This window comes from Hyaena hyaena, unplaced genomic scaffold (assembly GCF_003009895.1).
Source record: "Hyaena hyaena isolate Hyena2069 unplaced genomic scaffold, ASM300989v1 scaffold_501, whole genome shotgun sequence".
NCBI classification, from domain to species: Eukaryota; Metazoa; Chordata; class Mammalia; order Carnivora; family Hyaenidae; genus Hyaena; species Hyaena hyaena.
In genome coordinates this window covers 1,299,195-1,312,715 of record NW_024081135.1, presented here as the reverse complement: position 1 = coordinate 1,312,715, position 13,521 = coordinate 1,299,195, and the positions used below count along the sequence as shown (strand labels likewise).

Here is a 13,521-nt window from a genome sequence, read left to right as displayed (position 1 = left end):
GTTGATAATAGCATGTGCTTATATAAGAGAACAAGTAGCCTTGCTCTTACGAAATACATTATGAAGTATTAGGGGTAAAGGGGCATCAGGCCTGCAATTTACTCCCTAATGAGTCAGCAGGAAAAAAACAGAATATTAATGTGACTATTTTATAGCACATATATAGACATGAAGCCAACATAGCAAATCTTAACAATGGGACAATCTGAGTGAAAGGTATACACGAGGTCACTGTACTATCCTAGCAACTTTTCTGAAGGTTTTCAATTTTGTAAAACTAAAAAGTTTAACGAAGAGACAGCTGGGTCAGCAGCCCCGAGTCCTGGAGCATCCTAGCCGTGCTGGGAGCCGAGCGGCTCTCCCAGGTGCGTGGGTCTGACCCTGGTCCTCACAATTCCCCATTCCTGAGCGCCCCAAATCGGGGACACACCAATACCACTTACGTTTTGGAGGCTCCTCAGAATGGGCTGTTTTTCTGGACCTATTACCAGAAGAAGCAAAGAAGGAAAGAAGAGATCTGGTCAGGTTGTGGCTTACACAGGACCCCGACTCTCCTTCCATGTGAGACTGTCCGACTCCCACATGCTGGCAGGGGCCAAAGCAACTCCTAGTGGGGCCAGGGCCAGGAAAGTCAGGGTGCTCAGGTGCTCCTGCATACACGCACATGCTCACACACACAGGCGCGGGCCCACGCACACCGGTCTCCTGGGTGCAGTGCCCCTGAAACTGTCAGCATCAAGAGCCTGGGCTGGGGGCTACAAACGTTAGGCCGCCACCCTGTCCTGACGCATCCCTGGGAGCCCCACACCAGCCTAGTCCTGGGCCTGAGTCTGTCAATAACTGTTCCCTGTGCTCACACACTAAGGCAAAACGGAGGGGCTGAGGGAGGCCCTGGGGGCCCCAGATTCTTGGAGAACAAGGTACCTCATTGACTGGTTAGAGGCTCAGAGAATCATCGAGCCAAGGAAATTTGCCTAACTCTGCTGAGCCACATGGTCCCCAGAGGTGACTGACCCCAGAAGCCTTTTTTTTTTTCTTTTTTTTTTTTTTTAACTAGAACACCTCCTCTTCTCTGGAACTGAGCTTACGAAAAATGCAGGCAAGGGAAGACCACCCCTGCCTCTCACTCCACCAGCAGAGCTGTTCTGGAAAGCTCCCCTAGTTTCCTAGAATATAAAAATGCAGAAACCCAGGAAATGGCTCCTTATCAACTAAGATCTCACATTTCAATGAACATGTAAATAGAATAGGAGAGAAGGAAGGGGACGGCGATGGGAGGGAGAAAGAGCCCGATGGGAGGGAGAAAGAGCCCCGAAGGGAAGGGCGGGCCAGTCTTTCCTCCCAGGTCCTGAGGGGGCCCCTCCCCGACAGAACCTTGACCCCAGCAGTCTACAGCATTCCGGGTCCCCCAAACTGGACAACTTCATTGCCATGTCGGGGGTCCTGTGGGCGCACATGAGTGCCCACTGTGCCCAAGGCCCTGTGGGGGTAGGAATAGTCAGTCAATAATTTACTAAGTCTGCCTCAGTCAGTAGAGTGTGCAACTCTTGACCTCAGAGTTTTAAGTTCGAGCCCCATGTTGCATATAGAGATTACTTAAAAATAAGATAGATTTTTAAAAATCATGGAGCACCTACTATGTGCCAGGCACTGCTTTAAGCACTGGGAACACAGCAACGAACAAGACAGCCCTGTCTTGGGGCCCAGATCCCCATGTGACACACTGCCTCAGACGCTCACATGGCATTGTGAAGGCTGGGGCAGATGGGTAATGCCTGCAGCAGGGGTCAGCGCTGTGGCACGGTAACCTGCTGTCCTGACAGCAAGAGAAGAGGGAAAAGGGGAAAGATGAAGGTGGTGTGTGTAATGCACAGTTATAAGCATAATGTTAAGGGAACCAGAAAAAGGAGTCTAATTCTGTCCGGTGTGAGACCTGAGCAGCTGCATGAGGGTAGCCCAGCTCAGGAGGAGGAGGAGAGTGGCACTTAATTCCCATGGGGACAGCCCGCGGGCACCCATGCCCCTTCTTCTGGGGACAGCCTCCCATCTCTCCCTGGAGGCCCATGCAACCCTGCTCTCAGCCCGAGGGGTTCTCGGTGGGCGTGTGAGCCAGGGCTAGCCAGCGTGTGAGTTGGCTGCGACAACTGGCTCAAGGATGAGCACCTGACCAAGCCTGGACAGTGAGAGTGACAACAGGGGCTTGTGCTAAAACCATCATGAAAAAAGAAGGCTCTTTGGGGGCCCCTGGGTGGCCCAGTCAGTTGAGTGTCTGACTCTTCATTTCAGTTCAAGTCATGATCCCAGGGTTGTGGGATCAAGCCCTGCGTCAGACTCCATGCTGAGTATGGAGTCTGCTTAAGATTCTCTCCCTCTGCCCCTTTCCTCTCCTCCCACGTTCTCTTAAAAAAAAAAAAAAAAAAAAAAAAGAGAGAGAGAGAGAGGTGGGGGGAAAGGCCCTTTCTAGGCTGAGATGGCTATGCTGGGAGGGGAGGTATCCTATGCAGCTGAGGGTAGCTCAAGGAGAATGAAGCCAACAGAGAAGCCTAGAAATGAAGAGAAAGAAATGGAGCTCAGATGACCTATCTCAGCACCTGGATCCAACCTTGATAAATGTTCTTTTTCTTTTTCATTCTTTCTTCTTTTTTAAAGTTAGTTTGAAGTGATTTCTGCAACTTGCAACTCTTAAGAATCCAGACCTACTTTCTGCCTTGGATGTGCTGTATAACTTTATACATGCCCTTTTACTTGACATGCAGGCCATCAGAAAAGTGGGGCATAGATGAATGAATCTGAGGTCCCCCTGCAACCCTGGTACTCTGGCTGCCAAGAACCTGTAGCAAAGGTTAGGACTGACCCTCCCTGGCCCCAGGGTCTGAGTCAGCAGGTATGGGGTGGGGCTCAAGATTCTACCTTCTAACAAATTCCCAGGTGACAACGTGACTGTACACCATTTGACCACATTTTGAGGACCCAAACTCCAAATCTGTTCTCTTCCCAACCACCTGGGGCAGGTGCCCAGCACAAAAATAAAGCTCCGACCAAGCAGGAGATGTCAGCAACCTCAGCCCTTCATCAGATCCCCGGTTGCAAGGATGAACCTGTATTTAAACAATGACGCACCAGGTCCCAACTCACAGCCCTTCCATTGCCTCCGTTTCCGGCCAGCCCTCCACCCTGGGATTCATCTAAATAACGAGGCTGTACGACTGATGAGAAGCCTCGTTGGGTTCCAGCAGCCCCCACGCTGGCCGTCCAGGAGCTGGGAGCATCCCCCCACAGCTCCTCATGCCAGGCAGCAAGCCAGCCCCAAGCCCCACTCCAGACCTGATCCTGACACACTGCCTCAGGCTGCCCTGCTGTCAGCGCGCCTGGCTGGCCCCGGGCTCTCCCTGATTTACATCCGACTTGGCTGCCTTGAAAAGCCTCCTGTGGCTTTTGGACCGTGGACACCCGTTCAGTAGAAAACGGCTTCCCCACCAGCATCCTTTCCAAGGTGACGCTGGCCCAGAAGGCCTGGCCTGGCTCAGCTGCCTCCCAGCTGTGTGACCTTGGGCAAATTACCTGCTGTCTCTGGGGCTTCAACTTTCCACATGCAAAATGGAAATCATGGTATCTCTTGTGATGGTTCGGGAGATGATGCTTACAGGGCACATGGGCTGGTTGAGGAAGTAGACCAGGCGCCCAGGAGCTGTAATTGACCCCCTTTATTCGAAGCATGCTCTCCAGACCAGCAGCAAGGACCCTGCCTGCAAGTGAGTTAAAAATGCAGAACCTCAGGCCCTCGGCTCAGCCCTCCTGCATGGGAAGGGGTATCCTAAGCTCTCAGGTGACCGCTACTGCTTTAAGGTCTGAGAAGCACTGCTGTGTTGTTACCATCCCCAGGACACAGCCAAGAGGTCCCAACAACCCAGTCTTGGGGGAGCTGCAAGCACGGGCCAGAGGGAAGGAAGGGCTGGAGAGGGAAGGAAACTCCTCCCATGCCTCTCAGCCCCTCCACTAACGATAAGCCCCTCCATGGCTCGGGAGGGGTGGGGGCAGCTATACCCTGCAATGGGACTTAACGAATAGGTACTGATCACCAGACTTCACTCACGGGCTCGGCCAAGGTAACAAGATGCCCTAACAGCATTGCAGGTCGCAGACAGAGGGCTTCCAGCAGTCTCTCTGCAGAAGGCTGCCTCTTGTATTCAAGCAGAGGCTGACCACGCGGGGCTGCCTGGGATGGCGCGTGCCTTTGCCTGGCGTAGGGGTGTGCCACGGGTTCCCCCGGCACCAGCCTCAAATGGCCCCCCCTTAACACACCAAGGTCTCCGCAGCAGGGCTGTAAACACGAAGCCCGCCTTCATAATTCACTGTCTCCCAGTTGGATGAGCAGAGCAGAATGCCTCTACCTCCCAGGGATCTGTGGGTACCACACTGCCATGCCTCTGGGGCCAGGCCAGACCTGAGGAAGTAACCTGGGGGCCAGGGGCACATGCTGAGGGGGGTGGCCAGGTGGGATGATAGTGTGTTCAGAGATGTTAGACAACGTCCAGCTGCGGCTGCAAAATAAATAAATCCTGTGCTGAAAACACGTCTTGAACGATCCAGCTCTGTGCGGACCACGTAAAATGTGCCTGTGGTCCAGAGCTGGCCCTGGGGAACCATTCTGCAGCAACTGGTACTGTTTTTCCAGGCCCAGGACTTAATCTGGCACCAGACTCCGGTGCTCCACGCCACTGCGATAATTCATTAAATATCTTATGGTCAGCTCCATGAGGGACAGGATTTGGTCTGAATGGTTCCCTGCCATGTCTCTAGGGCCCAGAACCAATAAATATGGATGGTGATGGATGAATATGATTTCCAAGCCTGGGCCCACTCAGTTGTTTAAACTATAGGCTCCCATTTCAGAGGAGAGGGAATCAGACAGTCTTTACTTATGCGCTGAGCATCTACTGTGTACTATACCCTCTTCTGGATGCAGGAGCATCTATCCCTCCCTCCCCTGATGTGACCTCAGTCAGATGCATGGAAAAAAGGCAGGACCACAAAGATCTTGCTCTGAGCAAGGTTAGATTATGTGCTCGGTCTCATCTAATCCTTTTTGAGTGCCTACTATGTATCCGGCACAGTGAAGGGGCTGAAGGAAAGCTTTGTGAAGCTGGCCCATGAAGAGGGGGAATAAGAAGAGAAGAGAGCGGGGCACCTGGCTGGCTCAATCTGCAGAGCATGGGACTCTTGAACTCAGGGTCTTGAATTCAAGCCTCATGTTGGGTGTGAAGCCTACTTTCAAAAAAAAAAAAAAAAAGGGGGAGGAGGAAGGGCCTTGTGGGCTGAGGCAGGGCTGTGGCAAGAGAGCCCCAGGCTCATTTTCGGAGCAGAAAACAGCCAAATCACGAGGAGAGGGGAGAAATGGTAGCAGATGAGGGTAAACACGGGCCAGGAGCCAGATCCTGCAGGGCCTCGAATGCCAGGCTAAGGAGTGAGGACCTGATTTCATAGAGCACTAGGGAGCCATTGAAGGCCTCTGAGAAGGAGAGTGGCATGCCCCCACAGAGAGGTGCCTAGGAGGAATGGAGGCTGGCAAGAAGCCTGTTGTCTCAAGCCGTAGGGATATCCACCCAGAGAAGAGACACCAAGTGCCACATGGTGAGAGCATGAATGTCATTGAAATCATGGCCTGCGTCTTCCATGAGGCCTAACTTGGTGGCCATCATCTCCAGGTGCAGACAGGCTACAGGGTAAGAGGGCAGAGCCCTCACGACTACCACCTTCCGGTGCCCTTCACCCACTAAGCAGGTCTCTGCTGAAATTCACTTCACCCCTCCACCCTCCACCAGGCAACGGGCATCATGGCTTGGCTTAGAGACTTTCTGCCAGAAAGGGGGCGGTGGAACATGGCGATGAGGGGCTTGGCACGTTTACTGTGTGCAAAGAAGAGCCGTGGGAAGGGCAGGGCTCTCAGAACGTCCCCTCTAGGGCTCCCCTCAGAGATGTGGTCCCAGCCTTTGCTTATGGGGAGGCTAAAGCTCGAAGAGACGAGGGAGGATCCAAGTGAGCAAAACCAGAACTCTGCCCCAGCCCTCTAGGCCTCTTGCGATTGCCTTGATACCATCCCACAGTACAGCCAGTGGCCAGAGCTGCACATGGGAGCCAGGCGGTCCTGCTTTCCAGGAAGCCCCGTTCTGGATTCTGCGGGGGTCTTTTGGATCAGTATGGCTTCGTCCTCTCACCTCCTTCCCCATTAGCTGAGATCAAATCAGGAGCTGAAGTACAATGTGGCCATCAAGAGTTTGAAACAAAGGTAAAAACACTGCCCTTAAATTTACCTGTTTAACATAATCACTGAATGGAGCCTGGGGGGGTGGGGCGGCAAGTTTGGGAACAATGGCCCTTTTGATAGTTTATCTGCCTCTCTCAGACCTCACTCTCCAGATCCAGAGAATGGATGAGCGGCTTAACTCAAAGATCTCCAAGTCCCCACACTTTTCCTTGCCAGTGGACCACTCTGCCTCAGACCTTCCATGCTTTTCCCTGCCTGGACCTGGACTTTTGCCTGCCCTTGGCATGAGCCTCCTGGAATTGCTCATTAACCTCTTCCTGATACAGATCTTCTCCCCTCCTGTGAGACTGAGCCACTTGAGCACAGGGGCTGTTTTATTTACTTATCCCTGCCCTACTGGCCTTGGCACTCAGCCTGATACCCAATAGGTGCTCAGTAAACCTCTGCAGGGCCGCCTGCAGAATAAGGATGGACCCTGTCTCCCTTCCTACTTCCTGGCTGTGTGAGCTACAGCAAGTCACCTTCCTGAGACTGGATGAACTCATCTAAAAGGTGAAGGGAATAACCTCCAAGTCAGGCACAGGGCTTAAATGCAGAAAGGCATTGTGGGTGCTCAGTAAGGGTCAGCCCCTTCTCACCTCGACCTGCTTAAGTTCAAAGTCACCGGGTGGGCGCTTTTTATTCACGGAGCTGGCAGCACTTGCAGTGATGAAGATAGGCCCGACTAGGTCAGTGATTCCCAAAGGCAGCTAGCTGTTCAGGGTGGCCTGGCAGCCCTGTACGTTCTGATGAGCGGCGGTCCCACAATGGTCCATTGTTTGAAGAGTGAGTGGCAGAACCAAGAACAGTATGACGCCATTTTCGATAACAACACCACAGAATGACAGCCAGCTTGCTGGACACGTCCTAAATAGCCCCAGATCAAAGAGGAAATCAAAACTGAAGAGAAAACTGACCTAGAAAGTAATAAACAGGAATATATATGTCCATGTAAATATCGGAGGGATACAGGTAAAGCTGTATGCAGAGGAAAATGTGTAATCTTACCAGCCTTTATTGTTATTAGAGAAAGAAACAAATAAATGGAGCGGTTACAGTGCACTGTTTTTTTTTAAATTATCTTTAAGAATCACTTTTAGTAGGTGCGCTTGGGTGGCTCAGTCGGTTAAGCGTCTGACTTCATCAGGTCATGATCTCGAAGTTTGTGGGTTCAGGCCCCACGTTGGGCTCTGTGCTGACGGCTCAGGGTCTGGAACCTGCTTCGGATTCTGTGACTCCCTCTCTCTCTGCCCCTTCCCCGCTCATGTTCTGCCTCCCTGTCTCTCTCAAAAATGAATAAATGTCAAATTTTAAAAAAAAATCACTTTCAGTTAATACAGTTTTATACTGCTTGAGGTGTATTACCTTTGTAACTAAAAGAATCCTTTGAAAGTTTCTCACAAGGTTAACATTTATCTACCCTGTGACCCAGTCTCACTCCTAGAGCAACAGAAAAGATAAGCCCACTAGAAGACCTGTGCAGAAATGCTCATAGCAGCTTTATTTGTGATCATCCCAAACTGGAAACTCCCAAATGTCCATCAACAGGTGAATGGATAAAATCGGGTCAATCCATACCATGGAATTCTACTCACCAATAAAAGGAAGGAGCTATTGATATGCTCAACAGCCTGGATGGATCTCAAAGACATCAAGCAGAAAAAAGCCATGCACAAAAGCGTACAGACCACACAAGTCCATTTATACAAAGTTCTACACTTGGTAAGACTAATTTGTGGTGCCAAAACTCAGAGACTAGCTGCCTTTGGGAGGGATGGGCACGAGACGACTAGCTTCCTAGGGAGCTGGGAACAGTCTATTTATTACCTTGGTCAGGGTGGTACTTACACAGGCAAATAAATCTGTCAAAATGCATCAAACTGTAACAGAATCTTTGCATTTCACTGCATGTAACTTATATCTCAATTAAAAAAGATTTTTTTTCAATCACAGGAAAATATTTAAAGTACAGATTCCCCATGGGCATCAGTTCAGTGTGTCCATGCTGGACCTGGGAATGTGAATTTGTAAAAGATGACTCGGGTCATTCTACGCCTAATTAGAGTTAACGCTGCCCAACCCTGCCCCCTACACTACTCCCCTTCCCTTTTATTGTTTTGGGTGATTTTTTTGTTGGGTATATTGGTTTTTACAAGGGAGTGGGCTGACTCGCAGGGCTCTAGCAACAGGACAGCAATTTCCTTTCTTTCTGCCCTCTCTTGGCCACCCCAACCCCCGGCCCCTCAGCTCAGGTTTCCAAACGAAGGCTGTGACCAGGTGAGGTGGGAAGGGAAACGCCCAAGCCCCATCCAGGGGACAGACATCGTTTACCCTAAAGAGTCCTGGGCTCCATGTCCCAGGGAGGTCAAAGCCAGCAAGTTAATGGTCTGTGTACCTATTAAACTGTATGTCCAGGCCTTCACCCTGTGTTTACGAAAAGAGCTCAGGGCAAGGGTCACTGGCACAGAAAACGCTTTGTGCCCTGACCAGCAGGGGCCTGACCACCTTCAGTCTCCTGGACCCCAGCCTGGTTCGTCGCCTACCATCAGGGGTCTTCTGGGCTGCTGGGCTGAACTGGCTTCTCCGCCGCTGATGCTGTTTCTATCCCTGCTGCTCTCTGAGTAAAGCTCAAGCCCGTGTACCCAGCACTCGCGCCCCTCTACCACCTGGCTCCTGCTCTCGCCAGCAGGGACCCTGCGAGGCTTATCACGCTTGGCTATTTCATGCCGCTGTGCCTTTGCACCTGCTATACCCTCTGCCCAGAATGCCAGCCCATACTGTCCTTCCAGTCATAGAAGATGACCTCACCTCCTCTAAGAAGATGAAGTGCCTTCCGCCTACGACCTTGCCATCAATGTACACCCAGTCACCTGAGTCTTCGCAGCGTGCCATGGATGCCATGGTCACTGTCCTCTCTCCCTCTGGGCTACGAGCACCTCGAAAGCCAATATTCTACCCCAAATCCAGTGCCTAGCCAGGACTGACCCTAGCTAGGTTTCTTAAGCAACTAGAAGAGGCACACTAAAAAAGCTCTCTTTGGGGTCCCTGGTAGCTCAGCTGGTTAAGCATCCGACTCTTGATTTCGGCTTAGGCCACGATCTGATGGTTTGTGATCTAGCCCCACTCCGGGCTCTGTGCTGGCATCACGGAGCCTGCTTGGGATTGTCTCTCTCTCCCTCTGTCCCTCCCCCGCTTTCTCTCTCTCTCAAAACAAGCAAAACAAATAAACGAGCTCTCTTTTACACTTGAAGGCCACCCTGGGCATATCCACATCCACAGCTCCTCCCCAGAACCCATAAATTCAAACAAACACTTGGGCCAAGATAAATTGGCCAGCCCGAAGGAGTGACATGTAGCCCCAAAGAATCTGATTCTTGCTTACGACTTTCTGCAGAGGTGAATGGCCAGCCTGCACCTGTAGGGGTGACCCTGGGGTTCTGAGGTCAGCCCTATTCCCACCCAGAACTGCCCCCCTGCTGTGCATCCTGGTGTGCCCTTGAACTTTATTTGTTAACTCTTTCCTATATACAGGAAGGTGTTCAATGATTTACAGGGGTCTTAATCATTTCAGGGACTTTGCAAAGACTTTCAGAGTACAGCTCCCAAGTCCTTTGACAGATGACAGGTTTTCGAAGTTGGGAGAGTCGAAAACACCATCACAGAGCCCCAAATGCCTCCTGGGGACTGACTCTTGTTCAGGAAGAGTGGCAGGGCTCTCCCAGAAGGCACAAAAAAGGGAGAATGTATAACGAGGGACAGAATTGAGGTGAGTCCACACTCACCCTCCAGCCCTGAGGCCTGGGACATCTTTGTCCCATCTTTTCCCCAGGTCCCGGCTGGGGTCCACGTTTGCCACCTCAGCACATCAGTGACTAAAATTCCATGGGGCCAAAAATCATGGCTGGCCAAGGGAAGGCCTTTGAAGCCCTCTCTTGCCACTATGCAATCAAGGCAAAGTCCTCTGGGCAGCTCTCAGTTTGCTGATCTCTAAAATGGGCCCTTCTCACTCGGGCCTCCCGACTCTGCAAAGCAGAGGTAACCCAGTCACTGCAGGGCAAGGGGACGAAGGAGAGGAACGGGGCAGAGGAGGCTGACTGCAGCTGTATCCTGGACCAGCACAAGGGTATCCCTGAAGGACAAAAGCTCAAGAGTCCACCTTGGCCCTGCCACATACCACAGTGACCTGAGACCTCGTGACACCCTCTAATCGGCAGCCACGAAGCTGAGCCCAGCTTTACAGCTTACCACAGGCTTATTCATCCTCATCTCCCTCAATCCCCTCAAGGACGCAGCGAGGCCGGCATTGGCCGTCCTTGCTGCCAAGCTAGGTTCAAAGAGGCCAAGAGACTCTCCCAAGGTCACCCACTGACTAAGACACTGTAATTGAGGCTCAGTAACTGAATTCAGCTCCCTGGGGACATGCTCCCGCCTCTCAGTCCCGGTTTACTCCACAACCGGTCTACTCCACCCATTTTACAGATGTGGAAACTGAGGCCAAGAAAAGATTGCACAAGGTCAACTAGGGGCTGAGCCAGGCCCAAGAACTCTAGCTGTTCTGCCAATCCCATTCTGTGGTGGGTTCTCTGCCAGTGCCCTCGGGCATCCCTCTAATTTCCCCCCACACACCATCCTGATTAAATTCCTTCCCCCACGCCACCCCCATACCTTCTCATGCCCACCCCACACTCTTCAGGATGACACCCTGGTCGAGAGGGAGGCAGGCTGTTGCTAAGCACTCACCCGCTCTTTCTCACAAAAATAAACTCCTTCTGGCTGGGAGGCTCTGGATGAGATCCCCTCCCTTCTAGCCAAGAAAAAAATTAAAAAGAAAATTTAAAAAGACTTCTCCCTGACATTTATTTGAACGCCAGCAGTGCCAAAGTGTGGGCCAATTTACCGAAGTCCGAATGGAGCCAGCCACGCGCCACTAAACCTCAGCCCAAAGACCCTCCGTTCAAGTGTCTGGGCAGTTACTGAGCTGATTTATTTCTCCAGGCAGGAAATGGGGGCTTGGGCTGCCTCCCAAGCCTTTGGGGCTGGTCCTAGGGGACGCCAGGATCTGGCAGAGGCTAGGCAGCGACCAAAATAGCCAGGCTGGTGGCCCTGCCCAGCACACACCTCCCTCTGAAGGCCGGGGAGGGTGGCCCACAGGTCCCCCCCTGCAGTACAGGCTGAAGCTTTGGGGCTGTCAGAGGAGGTCCGGGAGATTCTCTATCTGGCTTCCCTGGTGGGAGGGGGACGAGAATCTCTTGCTCAAAAGAGGAACCCTCAGAAGGAAGAAGAAAAGGCTAGAGAAGGATGTGTCCTGCTGTCCCTGCTGCTGCCCATTTGGCCCCCAGCTGTCCCTCGGGGCCTCCGTCCTGCCACTCAAGACGGCTGGATGTTGGCACTGTCACCTGCACGCGGCACCCGGGCAGCACCCTTGGAGCCATGCCCCCCTATCACCTCTCCCGACTCGGCGCCTGCCCTGGAGAATCAGCTCGGCTGTTCCGCCCCCTAGGCACTGGGGACACTCCCTCAGGTACTGCCGAGGGGACACACAAGTGCCTGCAACCAGGGGCGCGGAGGCACGGCCACACTCTGGGATACACACGTGCACAGCCAGGTACTGGGAGACACAGTCACACAGAAGCAGGTTCACCCCAGACACACACCGGGACACACAAGTGCACACATCCGAGACACACCGCCACTGCCACACTCAGGTATCACAGCCACCCCAGAACACACAGACGCGCACAACCCAAGACACAGAATAGCAGGCGTACCCTGAGACACACTTGTGCATATTGCTGGAGAAATGGAGCAACAGCCCCCCTCAGAAGCACACACACACACACACAGGGACATGGAGATACACACAGACACCTGGTGACACAGAGACACCGACACAGACAGACACACACACACACCTGCCGCCTGCACGAAAAGCCCAAGCCCTTTGGCTGGCGAAACAATAACAGCCCCGCCAGCGGGTCGGAGAGGCGACCTTCCGTCCCTCCCTCGGTGGCGAAAGGGGCGCCGGAATGGGGGGCCCTCGGCGGGGAGGTCGGGCCGGCTGGAGCGCAGGGATAGGGAGGGGGCTCCGCGCGCCCGGCTCCGTCTCCCTCGGGTACCTGGGGTGGCCGCGGCGCCGCGCTCGGCTGCACTCGGTTCCACTGGCCGGGGGCTGCCCTCCCGCTCCTTCTCTGGCCCGCGGGCTCGGCGCTCCGCTCTCCCTCTCGGCTTGGCTCGGTCTCTGGGCTCGCGGTCCTCGGGGCTCGGTGCTGGCAAGCGAGCGGGGCTGCGGCCAGGGCCCGGAGCTCTGCGCTGGCGGCGGCGCGGAGGAAGCGGTAATTTATAAGCGGCTTCTTCCTGACCTCGCGTGTCTGTTGTCTGAGCAGGCAGCTCTCAGCATCACCCATCCTGCTGGGTGGAAAAATACCAGCTTGGCCGGGCCGGGGGCGGGGCCGGGGGCGGGGCCGGGAGCCTAGCCCCGCCCCGCACGCGGACGCACACATACACACACGCGCGCTCACATACACGCGCACACACCACACACGCACGCGCGCACGGGCTCGGACAAAGAGCCCGGGCTCGCCGAGCGCGCGCGCACACACCCTCCTGCAGCGCGGCGAACGTGTGGTCCACCGCTTTCCCCGTTAGAGCGCTCTCTTCAAGGAAACCCATTCCTTGCGAGAGCCGGTCCTCAGCCTCCTGCTGCTTATGCAAGAAGAGCTAGAGAGCCCCCTGCCCCGACCCGCCCCTCCCCTAACACCAACCACCACCACTCGCCCATCCACTTAGGCTCAAAACAGGGGTCTGCGGCTCGTTGAGTGGCCAGGTCCCAAACCACTCCACTGCTCCTTTTGTTGGGCCGTCATCCAGGTTCTCGAAACCTCAGTTAGCTCCTCTGAAAAATGGGCACAGTAACCCCGCCCTCGCTGCTTCCCCAAAGGCATGAGAGTGATCTGAGACTGTGATATGAAGCAGTCAGCAGCCCTCTGATTCTTGGCTGTGTCCCTGTTGGGTCACTTTGTTGGGGTGGGGGGATTATTGGAGCTCTCTAAGCCTCAGTTTCCTCATCTGTAAAATGGAAATAAATATAATAGAGTCTATCTCCTCCAACTGCTATGAAGATCCAAGGTTAACAGTGTAAAAAGTTCGGAAAGGCATCGGCACTAGAAAGTGCCAAGCAAGTGTCAGCTACTGTGACTATTTTTAAATGAAAATGGGGA

At 53.5% G+C, this 13,521-nt stretch overlaps 1 protein-coding gene across 4 annotated transcripts in view; it reads right to left on the bottom strand.

The window, feature by feature from the left end:
- Positions 1-12,693, bottom strand: part of SLC6A6 (solute carrier family 6 member 6) — an 84,517-nt gene extending 71,824 nt beyond the window's left edge. Inside the window, exons 1-2 of one of the 4 annotated variants that reach the window (XM_039254949.1) lie at positions 12,421-12,501; positions 444-481 (exon numbers count right to left, since the gene is read on the bottom strand). The gene's annotated coding sequence lies outside the window, so the exon portion shown is untranslated. Of the gene's footprint in view, positions 1-443; positions 482-12,216; positions 12,386-12,420 lie in introns of those variants that run through there. The other 3 variants (XM_039254953.1, XM_039254952.1, XM_039254950.1) reach the window with 3 other exon arrangements.
- Positions 12,694-13,521: the final 828 nt, after the last annotated feature.